Source organism: Telopea speciosissima, chromosome 6 (genome assembly GCF_018873765.1).
Source record: "Telopea speciosissima isolate NSW1024214 ecotype Mountain lineage chromosome 6, Tspe_v1, whole genome shotgun sequence".
Taxonomy (NCBI): Eukaryota; Viridiplantae; Streptophyta; class Magnoliopsida; order Proteales; family Proteaceae; genus Telopea; species Telopea speciosissima.
In genome coordinates, this window is record NC_057921.1 from 51586555 (window position 1) to 51604652 (window position 18098).

Consider the following 18098-nt stretch of genomic DNA (forward strand, 5'->3'; position numbering starts at 1 on the left):
AATCATCATATTTGTTTTAATATGTCAGCAAACACTTCTTGTGTTTGAATAGTATCCTTAACAAAATAGACAGTTACACTCCAATATATTTTGCTCTACTTAAATATGTATCATTTTTAGAGTAATAGTATTTTTTTTTTGGGGTGAATATTTTGAGAGTAATAAACAATGGAAAATTATCTCCTCCAGTTCCCTGCCCAGTCCAGCCCAGTTCCTCTAATTGTGGGGGGGGGGTACCAAGGTAGTGTTTGGGCAGGGGTAGGATGGTCATTCCAGCCTCCCCCCCCCCCCCTCCTTGTTGGAGGAACTGGGGAACTGGGCCGGGCAGGGAACTAGAGGAGATAAAGATTGAATACACAATTGCAATATTGTCACAAGACATTCTCGGTGGCTTTGTAATGGTGTCGACAACTCGAAGTATTGAGATAAAATTCCATGACTATATTACCATAGATGTAGCTTCAAAACATTCTACAAACTCTATTTCCATGGTAGAAACAAAAACACAAGTTTGTTTCTTAAATGTATAAGAAACCGCCCCACCAGTACGTAGAAAAATATATCCAGACGTTGACTTTCTATTATTGAGGCATTTTATCCGAGTAATCAAAGTTAAGATATTCAATCACTTCTAATTGATCAGATCATCTACAAATAAGCATGTAATCCTTAGTTCTTTGAAGGTATCTCATCCTCTGTTTTTCCTTCTAGTCTCCCGCTAATTGGGAGGCCGCTAGATGATTCGTCAATAGGGGTGAAAGAGGAAAATATGGGATCTATATAGATTGATACCTTTTTAAGATCAAAAGATCACTAATTGGTGGTAAAGTGGAGATTCCTCACCACGCTGACGGCATGGGAAACCCTCTTCCTTGCTTCAAAAGTAATTGAAAGGGAGTTCAGGACTGTGGAATGATGGGTTTATGATGACACTCTTTTAAAACCTCTTCATGAGAAAAGGCATCATAGGACTGTTTTAAGGCTTCTGTCAATTCTACAGTTCAAAGTCTCAATTACTTTATGCTACGAATATGAGATGTGGGGTATCAGTGCACTAAACTACTAATCAAGTCAAGCATACTTTGATCTGATCTTGATGGCCAACTCTATTTCTCCCCTTGGCCTTTCCAACTGTTTGATGGGTAAGTCAATCTTGGGGTCTTCTACCTACCACCACCACCTCCCCTTGGCCTTTCCTACTGTTTTGATGGGTAAGTCAGTTTTGGGGTCTTATACCTACCACCACCACCACCACCACCACCTCCACGGCTCCACCACCACAACCACCAAAAAAAAAAGAAAAAGAGAAGACAAAGAATAGAAGATTGCAAATATCCACACAACATGATTGAGTCAATATTTATATATGATCTCTAATTAACATCTATCCATGATATACATATATTTTTGGAAGAAAAACAACTAAGATGTTGGAGGTGAAGTTTGAATTAAAAGGGGGGGTTGGAACGTTGGGGCGATTACTTAGATTTTCCTATTGGAGCTGGCGGTGGAGAGGCGACTCTAAGTTCACTCACCATGAATCCCTTACTTCCAATTTCTGCAAATCAAAGACTCAAGAGGATTAGAGAGAGAGAGAGAGAGAGAGAGAGAGAGAGATTAAATAAACATATAATAAAATGGTTGAAGAGATGAAATTAAAAAGATGATTACCAGAAATTGGTCTTGCTTGAATAAAGAAACCAAGAGCTCCAAGCAAAATGAAGAGAAGAATGAGAGAGATGTTCTTCATGTTCATGGGAGATAAGAAGACTCCCACGTTGGTTGGAACTTGGGACCTTGGTAGAGAGGGCTATATATTTGTAAAGGCTTCTTCCCATCCAAGCAGAAGGAAATATTGCAATTTGACTTCTTTTTATTTTTTTGGTGAAATTGCAATTTGACTTTTGATTCATGCTTATACTTTGAATTCAATTATATTAAAGTAATAAGGGAAAAGTTTTCATACACAGTTGTGTAAGCCATGTATGTGAGAAGGTGGGAGTTTCAAGGCATTAATTAATGGGGGGAGGTTTATGACTTTTCCAACTCTTTGTGAGAGGGGACATGACTGCAATTTGGATCCTCTATTGCCGAGCTGCCTGGCAGGACCCTACTGCCAAGATGCAGCAAGGCGGTAAATGATCGCCTTACCCCCACTCAGGCAGGGGTAAGGCGGTCATTTACCGCCTTGGTGTGTCTTGGCAGTAGGGTCCTGCTGGGCAGCTCAGCAATAGAGGATCAGGGTCCAACACGACCATGCATGCTTACATAGTTGTGCCTGAAACCTTTCCCCAAGTAATAAAATTACTTAGCGTTTTGGGGATCTTAATCCCCTCAATTTGCCTGCCCCTCAATTTCCTTAATTCCATCTAATAGGAGGACGAAAATGATCATCCTACCCCCTACCCGGAGTGGGATCCACCTCATTCAATTAGAGGGAATTGAGGAAATTGACGGACAGGCAAATTGAGGTGATAATTTTCCACGTTTTGAACCATACGGGGCTGCTTAGACCTTGAAAAGCAAGTCTAAGGGAGACCGAACGAAAAACAGATTAATAAATAGATACTTATTCCATGGATCTAACCGGTCCAACCATCTCTAGGGGATTTCCTTAGACCTTGAAAAAGCAAGTCTAAGGGAGACCGAACGAAAAACAGATTAATACATAGATACTTGTTCCATGGATCTAACCGGTCCAACCATCTCTAGGGTTGGAAATCCCAACCATAGCCTAACTAGGCCTTCAAATTTTCAGACAACATTCAGATGAATATTACTGACTAATATTGGAAATGCCCTCCCCATTTTTTAGCCCCTTTTTTGGTTGGAAAATTTGTATCTTTCTTTACTGGTGAAGAAAATACTCGAACCCTAAAATATTGCAATTTTTCGGGTAAAGAGTTTGAACTTAACTTAGGATTAATGTAACCATAACGCGGATGTATTGGACTATTGGTGAGGGAAAAGGATGTTTAGAGAGAGAGAGAGGTTTAATGGTCCCAACTGGTTCAAGGGTGAGAGTTGCAGGTGGGGGTAGGAGGAGGGAGATGCTTGCGGAAAATTGCAAAAGTGTGTGGCGTTCGATTGAGGAGTTGTAAAGAAATTACACTTCGTCTTATTTGGTCCACGTCACATGGTTTCAAAGCATGAAATAAAAATGAAGAAATTTTTAGACTTTTGTTAGAGATTTCTAATATGATGTCACTAATGGATGCTTTGGTTTTGTATATATATCTGTGGTTTTATCCCTGCGCAAGCAAGATGAATAATTGTTTTGCTATTCCATAGCGCAAAATCCATCATAGGCTAAACAATTATTTGGTTATGTTATTTTGGGTTTTGCTCTATTCGAAGTTATTGCATCGTTTACCCCCAATGATGTCGTCAAAATTAATCCGTCAAATAATTATTTGAATTAAATTTCGTACCGTAGAATAACATAAATAAAAGTTGTGAATTTGAGAAACAAACTAGAATAGAAGATTGCAAATATCCACACAACATGATGAGTAAACATTTATTGCTCTGAGTTACACATTCATTGATTTACGTAGGACTTTGGGGCGGTTACTATATTTTCCTATTGGAGCTGGAGGTGAAGAGGGGACCCTCTGTGCAGACAGCATGAAGCCCTTACATTGAACTTCTGCAAATCAAAGGTTCAAAACACATGAGAGAGAGAGAGAGAGAGGTTTTGCTTGAATAAAGATATAATAAATGGTTAAAGAGATGAAATTAGAGATATGATTACCACAAATTGGTCTTGCTTGAATAAGGAATCCAGGAGCTCCAAGCAAAATGAAGAGAAGAATGAGCGAGATGTTCCTCATGCTCATGGGAGATGATAAGAAGACCTGCACGTTGGTTGGAACTTGGGAACTTTGTAGAGACTAAAGACGGCTTGAAACTTGAAATGCCCAACTAATTCAACATATATTTGTAGAGTTTTCTTCTGTGGGGGATGGCTGTTGCAATTTAGATCCTCTACAGTGCGCTGCCCGTAGCAGCTATAACGGCCCACACACTGCCACGCGTAATGTCTGCCTTACCCCTGCTCAGGCAAGGTGCTCAATCAGGGGTAAGGCAGACATTGTGCAAAGCAGTGTATCTGAACCGCTATCGGCAGCGCACCATAGACAATCACGATCATGGGTGTTGGCTGTTGCACATCATGAATATTGAAGCCTATTGGCTGGCAAGAGAAATCGTCAGACCCCAAATTAATATTGCAATTTGACATTTGACTCTTGCTTAGACTTTGAATTCAGTTAAATTAAAGTAATAAAATTACTTAGGTCTGATTAGGCATGATTTTTATTAATTTCTGATTGTTTTTATTGGAATAGTCAACAAATTGAAATTATTTTGTTTGCATCAATTTAAAAGTTTTGAAAAATAAGAAATCCATTTGGTAGTTTAGTTTTTTAGAATCGATTCTCTGCATTTTTTTGGGAGAGGGTGGTGGCAGTGGCAATGGCGCCCTTAGTTAGTAAAGTCGCGTATTATACGCGTATTATACGCGTTCCCGTATTTTTAAACGTATAATACTCCCATCCCCGTATTTTCCCGTATTTTTATAAAAAAAAACGCGTTTTTTAAGCAAGCATGTATTATACTCGAATAATACACGTATTATACGTTTTTTTTATAAAAAAAAAATTATCCAAAAGATTAGAATTTAGGGAAACGATTTCACTTTCCCTTTCGTCCCTTTCGATTTGCGTTGAACATCCAACCGTAGCAGGCAAAAGTAGCCGCCCTCCATCTCCAATCATCCTCGCCATCTCCGTTCAACAAAGCGGCACTTAAGTCTTGTACTCTCCTCTTGTTTCTCTGGTCTTTCAACTTGCTCATGTCATTTTCAGACAATCTACATTCATTTCTTGTAGATTATTGATATTTTGGTATGTTAAATGATAATCTTAGAGATGTTATATAGCATATTATATTATTGTGTTTATTTTAGTTAATAAAATCATGATATTATTTTGTTTATTAGGTGGTGAATGCATGTTATATAATGAATATATGTCCGTTTTTTAAAGTATTATTGCCGTCTATGCCGTATTATATCCGTATTAAACGCTGCATCGTATTATTACCGTATGCATTTTATGAAGCCGGATTTTTGAAAAGTATTATTACCGTCTAATCCGTTTAACTGCCGTACGTATCCGTTCCCGTTCAATTGCCGTTCCCGAACTTACTAACTAAGATGGCGCCATGGTAGCGACAGGCTGACAACGGTGGTGATTGGGGGGGGGTGGGGGGTGGGGGGGGGACATGGTGTAAGTGAGACGATTAGGAAAAAAATAAGAGGGGAGATTTGTTTTTTGGGAAAGTTTTCATACACGGCTGTGTTGTGAGAGGATGGGAGTTTCAAGACATTAATTAATGGGTGGGGGTTTATGACTTTTCCAACTCTTGTGAGAGGGGACACAACTGTGCATGCTTACATAGCCATGTATGAAAACTTCTCCATGTTTTTTTATTTATATGAAATTACTGCTTTACCCATCAAATTAAGCATGTGCTCATTACAGAACAAGAATGAATGCAATTTCAATTTCGAAATTGAAAAAAAAATTACATGGTTTTTTCGTATCATTTTGAGGGCCTTGATATATATATATATATATATATATATATATATATAAAGGAGGTAACACACTAGTTATCATATTCTACTTTGAGGCTATGTTTGGTATACATTCAAAGTCGATTTCACATTCTCGGATGATAAAAATAGTTGTTTTTATTAAGTGTTTAATAAAAAAGTGATAATAAAAAATAAAAAAAAAAGCCATTGGCTTAGTGGCAATGCTACTTTAATCCATTCAAGTGTGAATGATAAATTGTTGTGGACCACGTATGTGGTCTTATAGTGGGAGATGACCAAAGCTTTTATTATATATTAATATTTTATGCAGGACACAGAGTGAGTTGATACTTATTCCCCCCCGGACGTCATTGCTTCTTCTTTGGAAAAAGAAGTTTACAACCTGTGGGCCTTCTTCCTCAACCAGTTTTAGTCTTTTAGAATCCTTGTGCTAATAATTTTGTTCTATGAGAGTGATCCAATTGTGGAAGTGATTTTTCCTAATCCCGTTCTGTGAAAGTAGAATCGTGTAATAGAATGTAGAAAGTAATTCTAAAATAGAAAAAAATAAATAAATAAAAACAACATTTGGATGGAACTTTATAGATTCACTCATTGATTTTGGATACCGTATATCCATACCTTGTGGTTATCATGTTCTCAATTTGTTTTATGTATCTTGTTTTCCTTTGCTTGGTGTTGGACGCGCATGAATGAATAACCTTCTTTCTACAAAAAATAAAAAATAAAAAAAAATAATAATTACAAAAATGTCATTGAACACTTTACATATCATAAATTTAAGGGAAAATATCATCCCCCTCCCCTACTTTATAAAGTTACTATCAACCGTACCTTATGTTTGTAACGTTGTTAAAAAAAACCTGTGTAAAGACAAAATTACCCTTTACCAAAAAAAAAAAAATAAAGAAAACATATGTCTTTCTCCCTTGCTTATCCCGTTTCTTCTTCTTCTTCTTCTTCTTCTTCTTCTCTGGTTTCTTCTTCTTCCTCTGCTTCTTGCGTTTCTTCTTCTTTGTCTTCTTCCGCCAGCACTACCATCACCGTAGATCCTCTTCTTCTTCGTCTTCTTCCGGGAGCAGCGCCAGCACCACCATCATAGCAGCAGCACCATCATAGTAGCAGCAGCAGCGCCAGCACCACAACACTGCCGCCGATCTTCATCTTCTCTCTACTACTTTCATCATCTAAATGTAAGCAAAACAGAGTTACTAAGAAGAAAACTTGATTGATTTTGATTAACTCATAGATTTTGAAAACTTGATAGATTTTGATGAACTCAAACAACCTCAGATGGGTCTGTAAAGCAAAACAGAGTTACTAACTTATTCTTAGAACTATCTTTCTTTAAGATCATAAATGCCTTCCATTTGCTAGACAGCTTTACCTATAAATGAAGGGCTTCCCCTTCCACGAAAGTTCCAATTTCCTAGGGCTGTAAACGGGATCAGTGTAGATACTTGATTTTTGTCACCCCCCTGACAATGATGATACATGGAGTACCGACAATCTCTGTTTCAGATACCAAAAAATAAATGATCATAATAATAAAATAAAAAACTAGACTACCTAGGGTCTACTGGATCAAGCCCATTGAGGGTTTAATTTGATAAGGGCAAAATGGAAAACAAAAAAAGAGAAAGCAATTTCTAGAATAAAAAGGGGGAGGGTAAAATAGAAAAAAACAATTTAAAAAGGAAAGACCTAAGATGAGATTCCATTTTCGGCTAAAATGGAAAAAAGCAAAAAAATACCTAGACTTAAAATGGAAAAAGAGAAGGCAAAAGAGTAAAATAATTAAAACCCTAAAAAAATATGAGATAATATGTGAGAGGGTAAAAGAGTTAAATACCTAAACCCAAAAGTGGACCGGGGGGTAAAAATGGAAAATTATCACCTCCGGTTTGCTGACCGGCCCAGTTCCCCAGTTCCTCTAATAGGGGGATGGTGGATCCCATCTGGGCAGGGTGTTTGCGCATGGGTAGAGAGGTCATTTCAGCCCCCCTTTGTTAGAGGAACTGGAGAACTGGGCCGGTCAGCAAAATGGAGGTGATAAAGATCCGGGTAAAAATAGAGGAGGAAACAGACTGAAAGAAAGGGAGTGAGAAAGGGGTCATCGTGATTCTGGGAGAAAACGCATTTTTTCAGAAAAGGGAGAGAAAAGAGAGGAGAAAGTGAGAGAGAGAGACGGATATGAGAGAAACAGAGAGCAGCAGAGGGAGGGAGTAAAAAAAAAGAGAAAAAGAGGGCACTGAGACGAAGATGCTGAGGTTTCACTGAGCCGGGGAAGAGGACCATCTTCCAATATCATCTTCTTCTTCTTCTCCACTTCCCCTCCTTTTGATTTTGATTTCTTTTCTTATAATCTCCTTTCTTCTAAAATCCACCGAACCTTTTTTTCTCTTCCTCTTTTCCATTTTTTTTTTTATCATTCTTCCATTAATCTGAAACCACCTGCAGTCCATCTTCTCTTCTTTTCTGTTTAAATCCATTAGCATGTTTGGAGGAATCGTTGGCAGTAGAACCACATTCAGAGGCACCACCCCGTGTCTACGAAATTTGGATTTTCGGAATCCATGGTTCTTCCAATCAGATTCGGCTCGGATAGTGCTATATCCACATCCGCATTCGATTAGCTATCAGACGGATTCAGATAGTGCTAAACGGATACGGACACGGATACGGATCGGATATTTTATCCATTTACATGTAAATATAGCTTTTCGGATAGGTTATCCGCATCCGTTTAGCTTTCAGACGAATTCGGATAGTGCTAAACGGATACGAATACGGAGACGGATTTCGGCTATTCATTTACACTCCTACTATCTCCCTATCTTAGTTTCTCCCATCTACTTTTCTTCACTTAGACTGCCACGTGTGGTTCATCTGCAGTGGTTAGGATTGAGAGTAGTGGAAGAAGCGTCTAGCCTTGGTTTGTAGAATGTGAAATGTGAAGATGACATGCAATTAGCTAGAGAAAATGGAAATTTGAAATCTTTAAAGAGATTTACCCTATGGAAAGGAGAAAGATCTGTTACCCTACTTGACATAACTTTGATTTGGTACTGTTCTCCACCCTGACCTACTAGTAGCCAACCCCTAATTAAGAAAACTATGCTATCAGAAACAGGTTCACCCTTTCTCAAATGAGAATTTTACAGGTTAAATTAATCAATTTCGCATTCATGAACAGAAAAATGGGAAAAAGAAGAGAGTGGAAACCCAATATATTCTGAGAAGATGTATTGTTCCTTCTTTAAAGAAGAGGTTTTATTTTATTTTGTTAACTGCCGAGAAAGGTTGCAGCAGATCGTCAATGGTGAAAGAAAGGTCGTCTTCTTTCTCTCCCTTCTTCTATCTCTCGGGTTGTCTCTTTCTCCCCTTTCTTCTATCTCTCGATTTGGCTGTTGCAAGGGAGAAGAAAGGCTTTTGCCTTTTAACTTTACACAAAAGGGTAATATAGTCTTTTCATAAGGAAGGGAGAACGACATATGATTTGAATAAATATTAAAAAGGATAATTTTGTCTTTACACATGTTTTTTTTTAACAACGTTACATACTTAGGGTACGGTTGATATAATCTTTATAAAGTAGGAGAGGGAGTAATCATTTTTGAAAACTTGGGTACTGGATTGATATTAGGCACACTTAGAAGGGGGGGGGGGGGAATGATATTTTCTCAAAAAAAAATATAAAGACTTGAGTATGAATGAAAATTGCTTTGAGCATGTTGTTAGAACCATGATGAGTTCTCCCTTGTAAACCTTGAAGAGTTCATTCTTTGAAACTTTGAGGAGTTGATGTTTTCCATTGTTTTCTTTGCATCCTAGAAGAGTTGCAACAACACTTTTGGTACTGTTTCATATCCTAGAAGAGAGGTGTTTCAGTCCCATATTTACCCTTTTACAAAAACCCATAAAAATACTTGTTGTTTTCAATTTTAGAATCCGGATTTATAGAAGGTCTGTATTCTCAGCTTATTTTCACCAATCTACATTCAGAATCAGAGACACAAAAGTTTTAACAGAGTCTTCTTTCATTAGGATTTGGAATCAAATCATTGCGAGTTAGAAAGTTATGCTTGTTTTACTAATCTTGCGCAGTTATAAAAAATCATGAATCTGAGTTCAAGATTAATTGAGCTTGTTTCTATCACTCTCCTGATCCGAGTTTCAGAAGCCTAGGTGACGCTTGCATTACTCTCTCTCTCTCTCTCTCTCTCTCTCTCTCTCTCTCACAGGATACGTTTGGATGCCAAGAAAAGAAAAAACATAATGAAACAAAAATCATGATGATGCAATGATTGTTTTATGCATATCTCTCTCTCCTCAAATTCAATTTTTTTGAATTTTTTGTTTTCTTGACATCCAAACATAGCCTTTAAGACTCTTAATAGTGACTGAGAGTGTTTCTAAGGTGCTCTAAAATGTCTAAGGTGATTCTTATTTATAGCCTAGGAGTTTACCCACATCAAAGGCAGTGTTCCTTGTCCAAATTCTTAAAGATCTTATTGAATCTTATGAGGATAGGATGGATAATAACAAAGAAAATTGAGGTAGACTCCATTAAACAATCAAGATTAAGGGTGTTGTGGATTCAAACTCCAATAATGACATCCATCACGTCCTCTAGGGTCATTTGAAGAGTTAAGATAAATCTCTTGGTCAACAATGGCGAGATAAAGCTAATGCACAAATTGAAAATCTTGGACTCAAGAGTCCAAGATTTTACAACAACCCAAAATACGACACCAGGATGGAATATCTCGTCATGAAAAGATCTATGGTGGGCGTCGACACTTGGTCAGCTCACCAGTTGACGACGGTGATCGATTCTCATTCAATGCTGGCCCGAGCCAGTGCACTTGACTAACTTGGGCTGGCCATGGGGGTTTAAACCTGATTCAAGTATGACCCTGAACCAAAACCGGGTTTGATTTTTGGTTTGGGCCAAGTCTCACTTATAAGATAAAGTCATTTTACCATTATTCATCAACACTCTTGTCAGCCTTCTTAATCCTATGGTCATCCTAAGGATTTAGAGCACTGGTTAGGACATGAAGAACCTCCAAAGCTATAAATAATGGGTCTTGCAATATTTTGTAACACCATCATCATCATTGCCTAATTTGCTATGTGGTGACAAAATGAGATGTCTATAAAATTATCATCTTAAGAATTAAATAAAAAAAAATAACAAACTATTCATGCAGATTCAGATGCCAACCTAAACCGATGCCCCTATGCACACTCTTATTGGCCCCGTGCTAGTGCAAGGGCTGCACAACCAACAACAATCTCTCCCCGTCCCCCTCTTTTTTGACCTCTAATCATAACTAAACCAAAGTTTTCAAAACCTTATCCAACTAAAATTTTCTTAAAATTTGGCTAATTTTGCAAGAGTAAAACTCTTAACCTTAGTTGGTAAATACGCATATCTGAACGTTTAATTGAAAAAAGAAAACATATTTTAGCATATAAATGAATTTATATGGAAAAAAAGTATGGGGAAAGTTTTCATACACGGCCGTGTAAGCATGCACGGTCGTGTCCCCTCTCACAAAGAGTTAGAAGACTCATAAACCCCCACCTATTAATTAATGCCTTGAAACTCTCACCCTCTCACATACACGGCTAAGCCGTGTATGAATACTTTCCCCAAAAAGTATTTTTAAAAGGTGTTGTATTATACCCGGATTTATACATATTCAATGTATTATATCTTCTTACCAAAAAAATGTATTATTACCTATATTTATATGTACTAAACATATTATACATTATATTTAAGTTTATTTCGTTTATGTTTGACAAAAAATAGAAGGATAAATTACAGATCACCCCCTAGTTTTCAATCGAAACTCAGATCAATACCTGATTTTTGAAAAAACTCAAATCACCCCTTGGTTTACACCCCAAAATGACAAATTAGTCCTTACCGTTAGTTTTATGTTGTTAAGTGATGATGTTAGCCAATTAAATAACTTTAAATCCCTAAACTACCCTTGATCAGTGTTGATTTATGATTTTACCCTTGAAACTAAAAACCCCAAATTCCATTTTCTTCTTCACACCTGCAACTCAATCTCAAGCTTTCACCGGATAGAGAAGAAACAGAAGAAATTACAAGGATGGACTTCTTCCTCCAACTCCACTGCCGTCTCCGCCCTCAAAAACTCCATGCCCAGATGCAAAAAATAAGAATCAATATAGGGTTTCAAAATTGCATGTAGAAACCTGCAAATCACGGTTAACCGGAGTGCCCACTTCCTCTACAAATCCCGACGAAGGGATAAACTCATATGGCGACCAGTATGCCAGCGAAGGATATCGGAAAAAATAACCGCTATTGTTGTAATCTGAAAACCCTTGCGGGTTAGAGGGGTTTCAAAAAAAAAATGCCATTGTTCTCGCCCAACAATGGGGAGATTGTATTTGATCTCATGCTACTCCCAATTCATAGGGACTGTGTTTGATTTAATTTTTCTTAAGCTTTCTATTTCCCTTCTATGTTTTTTTTTTCTTTTTCCTCGTTGGAGTAAACACTCAAGAGTCAAAACCTGTTTTTTGTACGTTCATCTGCCTCATCAGTTGTTTTCAGTGCACTTAGATTATGCATTCAGTATATCTATACCTATCCATCAACACTCTCACTCTGCAGGGGCGAGGGGTGGTTGAGGTCTGTACATGTAGTTCATCGTTCTTGAGAACAGATTCACAGCATGAACATCTCTGTTACTTCCTCTCTCCTCCCACAATTTGTGCTTGTGCTTGCATAGTTCAGGGAGTTGCCGGAGGTCTCTTTCCTTACCTTTTTTTTCCCACTTCAATTTTTTCTATTTATGCTTTAAAGTTCTCTATGTTTTATTTCCTGTTTTTGTTTCTAATTTCCTCCACGGATCCAACTATTAAAAATCTTTTCTTTTGCAAAAGTTATGTGGAATTCCCACTAAACCCAACCTTCTTGCTTTCATCTTAGGGTTTCACAAATCACTTCGCCCCTTCTCGTCCATTCCATCAAGTTTTAAACTTGCATTCTACTGAGATTTTTTTTTATTTTTTTATTTTAAAGAACCGCCATTACAGATGGCGGAAAGCTTTGATTTTAACCCAAAAGAAGCTTTCCATTTAGGTTGAAGATGAAGGAAGGACAGTATTATAAATTAAGTTTAATGTTTTAGTACAAGGATAAAATAGTCCTTTCACACCAATAATTAACAGCAGACTAACACCATTATTGTTTCCATCAAGTTTTAAACTTGCATTCTACTGAGATTTTTTTTTATTTTTTTATTTTAAAGAACCGCCATTACAGATGGCGGAAAGCTTTGATTTTAACCCAAAAGAAGCTTTCCATTTAGGTTGAAGATGAAGGAAGGATAGTATTATAAATTAAGTTTAATGTTTTAGTACAAGGATAAAATAGTCCTTTCACACCAATAACTAACAGCAGACTAACACCATTACTGTAGGGGGGCTGATTTAGGTTTTTTCAGAGACCAGGGGGTGATCTGAGTTTTGTTTGAAAATCAGGAGCTGATCTGTAATTTACCCAAAAAAAAAAAAAAAAAAACCCTCCCAAATCCCTCGGCCTTCCCAATTGCAACTCGCAAGAACCCAAAATACCTGGAGCCCTAGCGGCTACCCCGTTCTTTTTCTCCATCTCCATTCCCGTTTCAGTTCACCGGCAGCCGGCGAGTCTACATTTAAGGCTCAATACCCCATGCCCCTTCCTCTTCTTCATATACTCTCCATCTAAGGCGATTGTAGGCTGCGATTGCAGTGGTGGGAACACTCTCCGTTCCTCCTCTTCTTCTCCATCTCCGTTCGGCCCAACGATTGCAACGGTACTTGAAGCAGACCTTGGCCCCCTTCTTCTTCTTGTATTAATCAAACTATAAGCTGCTGGATCTTGAGGTTTCCCATTGTGAAGGTGTTTGAGTAAGCTTTCAGATGGTTCAAACGTCCAACAAGCCTACCCCATTACTTCTTCTCCATCTGACATTTAGGTTTATGTTCTTCCCTCCATCCCTGCCAAATTCATGGTGGGGAATATACGACATCAATTTCCCAACAAAGTTTACAGCCCCTATTCCCACTGTTGAGTGATTTCCTGTAGTTGTAGCCGTTGTAGCTTTAGAAAAGTTAATAATGATTTTACAATTCCCTCAGATCAATCGGTTAGCAAATGAGTCAATTCTCCAAGTTTATGATTTTTCCCCATTTTGGTAGTCGGGTTTATGGGTTTAAGGTTTGATAAATATGCCCAATAAATGAAAACACTAGAGGTTAGGGAGAGCCTATCACTTGAAAATAGAGGATATTATATTGTGCTTATTCCAGTTGTGAGGTTTTGCTTTCATCTATTATTTTGTTGGGGGCGCTGTTCTCTGTATCACAGTGCAGGCATATTAAATATGTATCCGCTGAATTTTTTATTAGTATTATTGCTATTTTTTTTTGGTTAAAGTCAGTATTATTACAAATAATTATCACCTCCCATTTGCGGGCACCTCCAATTCCTCGAATAGGGGGGAGAATAATTATCACCTCCCATTTGCGGGCACCTCCAATTCCTCGAATAGGGGGGAGTGGATCCCACCCTGGGCAGTGTTTTCAGACAGGGGGTAGGATGGTCATTTCCGCTCTCATGTGAGAAATTGAAAAAATTGAAGTAGAAAGCGAATTGGACGAGATAACGATTCGTATTATTACTGTCTAACCCATTTAATGATTGTATTTATCATTAAATTGCCGTTCTCAAACTTACTAACTAATAAGCTCTTATGACAGTGAATATCCTAATACTTGTATTGCTTTATCTACTAATAAAAAACCTAAACCCTTCACTTGTCTGGTTAGAAAATATAAAAGAAAAGAAGAAAGGGCCCGTGATTCCGATTCTCCTGCAACTTCCCCGGTGGCGCATCTTGGTTCCTCCCACTCAAGCTTCTTTGAGGTACTTCATTTGGCTTTACGTATCTTCAAGTAATTAATCAGTGGCAATGGACATTTTGCATTTATTTTCCGTTTTTCTATTACATTTTAATCAATATATCTGTTGTGATTCATTCTATACTACCTTCTCCAAAAATGGCGGCTTTGGTTTCCTTACCTTACTAAGAAACCCCTCTGAAAGTAACGATATTTGTTGAAATCCTCCTCTCTGCAACGTACTTCAGTCTCTCCACAGCTCTTCTCGATCCCTCTCTTTTTCCCAAGCTTAAACTTTAATTACTTCCATTTCGAATCCTATCTTCTCATTCAGTTTCTACCGATTTTTCAAACCTACTGACAAAATTTCAAACGCCATTTTCAATTAGGTTTTCGCAGCAATCCGTCAATCCTCTCTCTCTCCAATGTTTTTTTTTTTTTTTGGGTAAGTTCTGTCTCTCCAATGTCCAACACTATTTTAATGACATGAAGAAACGGAAGGTTTCTCACTTGGGGGATGAATTCTATCGCTTCTTTGGGTCTGCACTTCCTAGTTATGTTGGAATTTCTTGTTTGAAGAACTCGAATTTGCTAAAGGTACTTACTGTTGTGCAAAATTGGTCTATACCCAACATGGGTCGTGTATCGAGTTGACTTAGGTTGCAGAGAGAGTTCAGAACTTCAGATGCTATGTTGGTGTTCCACTCGTGTCTGATGGATGTATATAGGTAGAATGTTGATGTGTGTATGGGAATCCTCCCATGCACTCACATCATCAATATCATCCACATCCTGGTCAGCATTGAAAAGTCCTTTCTGAAGCGAACAAATTGCTTAATCAAAAGCCTTGTCTAGGTGTTTTGCTCAAACCTCCAGAAAGCTGTCGTTGGCAGGTCTAAAACATTGGATCCATCCAGGTCTTAGCCCCACATTCCCTAGGCATCCTCTCATTCTCTAACTCACCAACAATGGGTAGATCCAGTGATACAATTAACTGGGTCGCCATCCATCAGGGATCCCTGGCAAGTTGGTGTCAATGCAGAAAGGACGGTGGCACCATTAAGGGGAATGAATTGTGAGATATGAGTGGTGTGTTTTGGGCATTTAAGAAATTTTTCTTTCTGATTTCAAATATCAACTACCAACTACATGGTTGTATTCATTTACTATTCCATTATTTATTTTCTTTGATTTGGTGCTCTCTTTCTGAAAATTTCAAGATATGCTCTTTGTGTCAGTTCTTTGATTGTGTCTCTAAGTGATTTGGATGTTGGCATTTTTCACTGGGATTGAGATGTTTCAGTTTCTGTACATTTTGAACCTGGCTTGGGTTTCTTGATTTTGTTTTCATTGTCTCCTTCCTTTTATGTTAACAGGTATCAATATTTACTTAAGAGTGGGCTCTTTAAGTGTTTATTTTGATTGGAAGTACAACATACTAAAGCAAAGTATAGGTTTCTACTCTTTGGGGCTTTTCATATTTTGATGCTAATCCTTTGGGAGAAAAAGGGGTGGCTGAGATAAGGCTTCCTTGAAACATATCTTGATGAGATGGTATTAGTTGTTGTTTAGTCAATCTCATGACCATGCATTTGTCAAAGCATAACTGGTATCTTGGTAATGGATGGTTAGTGATGCTTGCTCATGCTTGAACTGGACTATTTCAATTCAGGAGGTGATCAAACTTCACTTTTGAATGTCATTTCATATTTATTGGGGGTAACAAAACTGTACAATAACTGTTCTACTAAGAAGTTTGTTTTCATTGATTTCCTTAGAGGGTGGGCCTTGGTGCAACCGTAAGGAAAGCTTCTATGCGAAAGCAGGGGTAAGGCTGCGTACATTATGACCCTCCCTAGACCCCGCAGTGGCGGGAGCCTCATGCATTGGGTACACCCTTTTTAATGACCAAATCTGTGTTGTACTATCTTGTAATGGCATTTTAGAGGTTTTGCCTTTTGCAAAACCTCAAATCTTGTGTCAGTAGACCACTGGATCAGGATAGGGTTTTGATAGTGCTTAGTCACGCTAATCAACAGTTCTGACTTACAACCCAAAACAGGACCGATGGGTACTGGTTTATAGCAAACAAACACTTCTGTAACAGCAGTAATAAGTCATAATGGGTCTGAAACAAGACCACCAGTGTAGGGAAACAGCACAGGAATTAACCCCCAGAATAGTGTTCAGTCCAGGAACTGGTCTCACTCCATAACAAAACAGTTACTAGAACGGTCACTTGCTGTCTAAATTAGTAACTTGAGAAAATTCTTGTCCACAATTCAGAATGCTGTCAATATTTTGTAAAGCAGTGATTAATCAACTCGGTAATACACTCCCAAACTTTTGGATGCAACAGTAAACCAGAAGCTGAAGTGGCAGTTTATTCCCAAAATAGTAACATAAGGAATAGTCCTAAGGCCAACTCTGATGGAACCTAACTTACAGTCGAAGGTAGGATGCAGGGAGCCCCACAAATCTTCAAAAACTTGATTCTATAAGACGGCTAGATCAACAGTTATGAATGTGAATCAAATTAGAAACTTAAGATTCTGATTTAGTAACTTAACAGCACAGGAATTTGTAACCATGGGATGGCTCTTAACTGCTAATGAAGATGGCCAAAGATAGAGTGAACATACCAGAATATGGATTTCAATTAATGGAAGGATAAAGAGATATCACCACTCGAATTTTCTGGAAGAAATTCTAGAATGAAGGCTGCCGTAGGGCATAGATCAAACTCCAAACACCAGAACTGATGAATGCCTTGATGGATCAGACTTAATTTATCAACAACACTTCATTAGCCTTTGAGTTATCCCAGATTCCCAGTAGCTTCCAACAGTAGTACAGTTGCAGATCATGAAAATAGAAACTCAAGAAGAAAAAATAAAGGAGAAAGGGAGAAGTAGGGAAAAGGGATAGGGTCAGTCTCTCACCAATGGCCTCACACCATTACCAGATGTCAGCGAATTTGCTTGATTTATTCAGTTGATGATTGGCTCTGGGTCCTTTCACTGATTACCTTACTTATAAGGTGCGTATTTGCTTCTGAAATTACAAGATTGTCACTGATCTGTTAGAATTGAATTATTTGTTCTTTGGTGGACCCATAGTGATCTAATTTAAGGTTTCCGGAACCTGAGATCACATCAAAACATCAATCTGGTACAAGTGGGAGTCTTCTGAAATTACAAGATTGTCACTAATCTCTATGAACTATTTTAATATAAAATTTAAAATTTGATTCCGAGATATATAATTTCAGGAAGAACACTGCCCGGTCGTCTGGCCCCTGCACCAGCACGGGACATGGAAGGGCATGACAGGGAGATTTTTCATTTTGTAGGGGGCAGGGCAGTCATTTCAGAAGGGGGGGGGGGGGCTGTGATTGGGCACATGCTGCACGCGACCAGGCAGCGTTCTTTTTCCCTATAAATTTTATGAAAGACTGGCACAGGTACTATATATCACTGAGGATTCCCCCCCCTCCCCCAATGCAAAAAAAAATAAATAAATAAGAGGAACAGAAGAA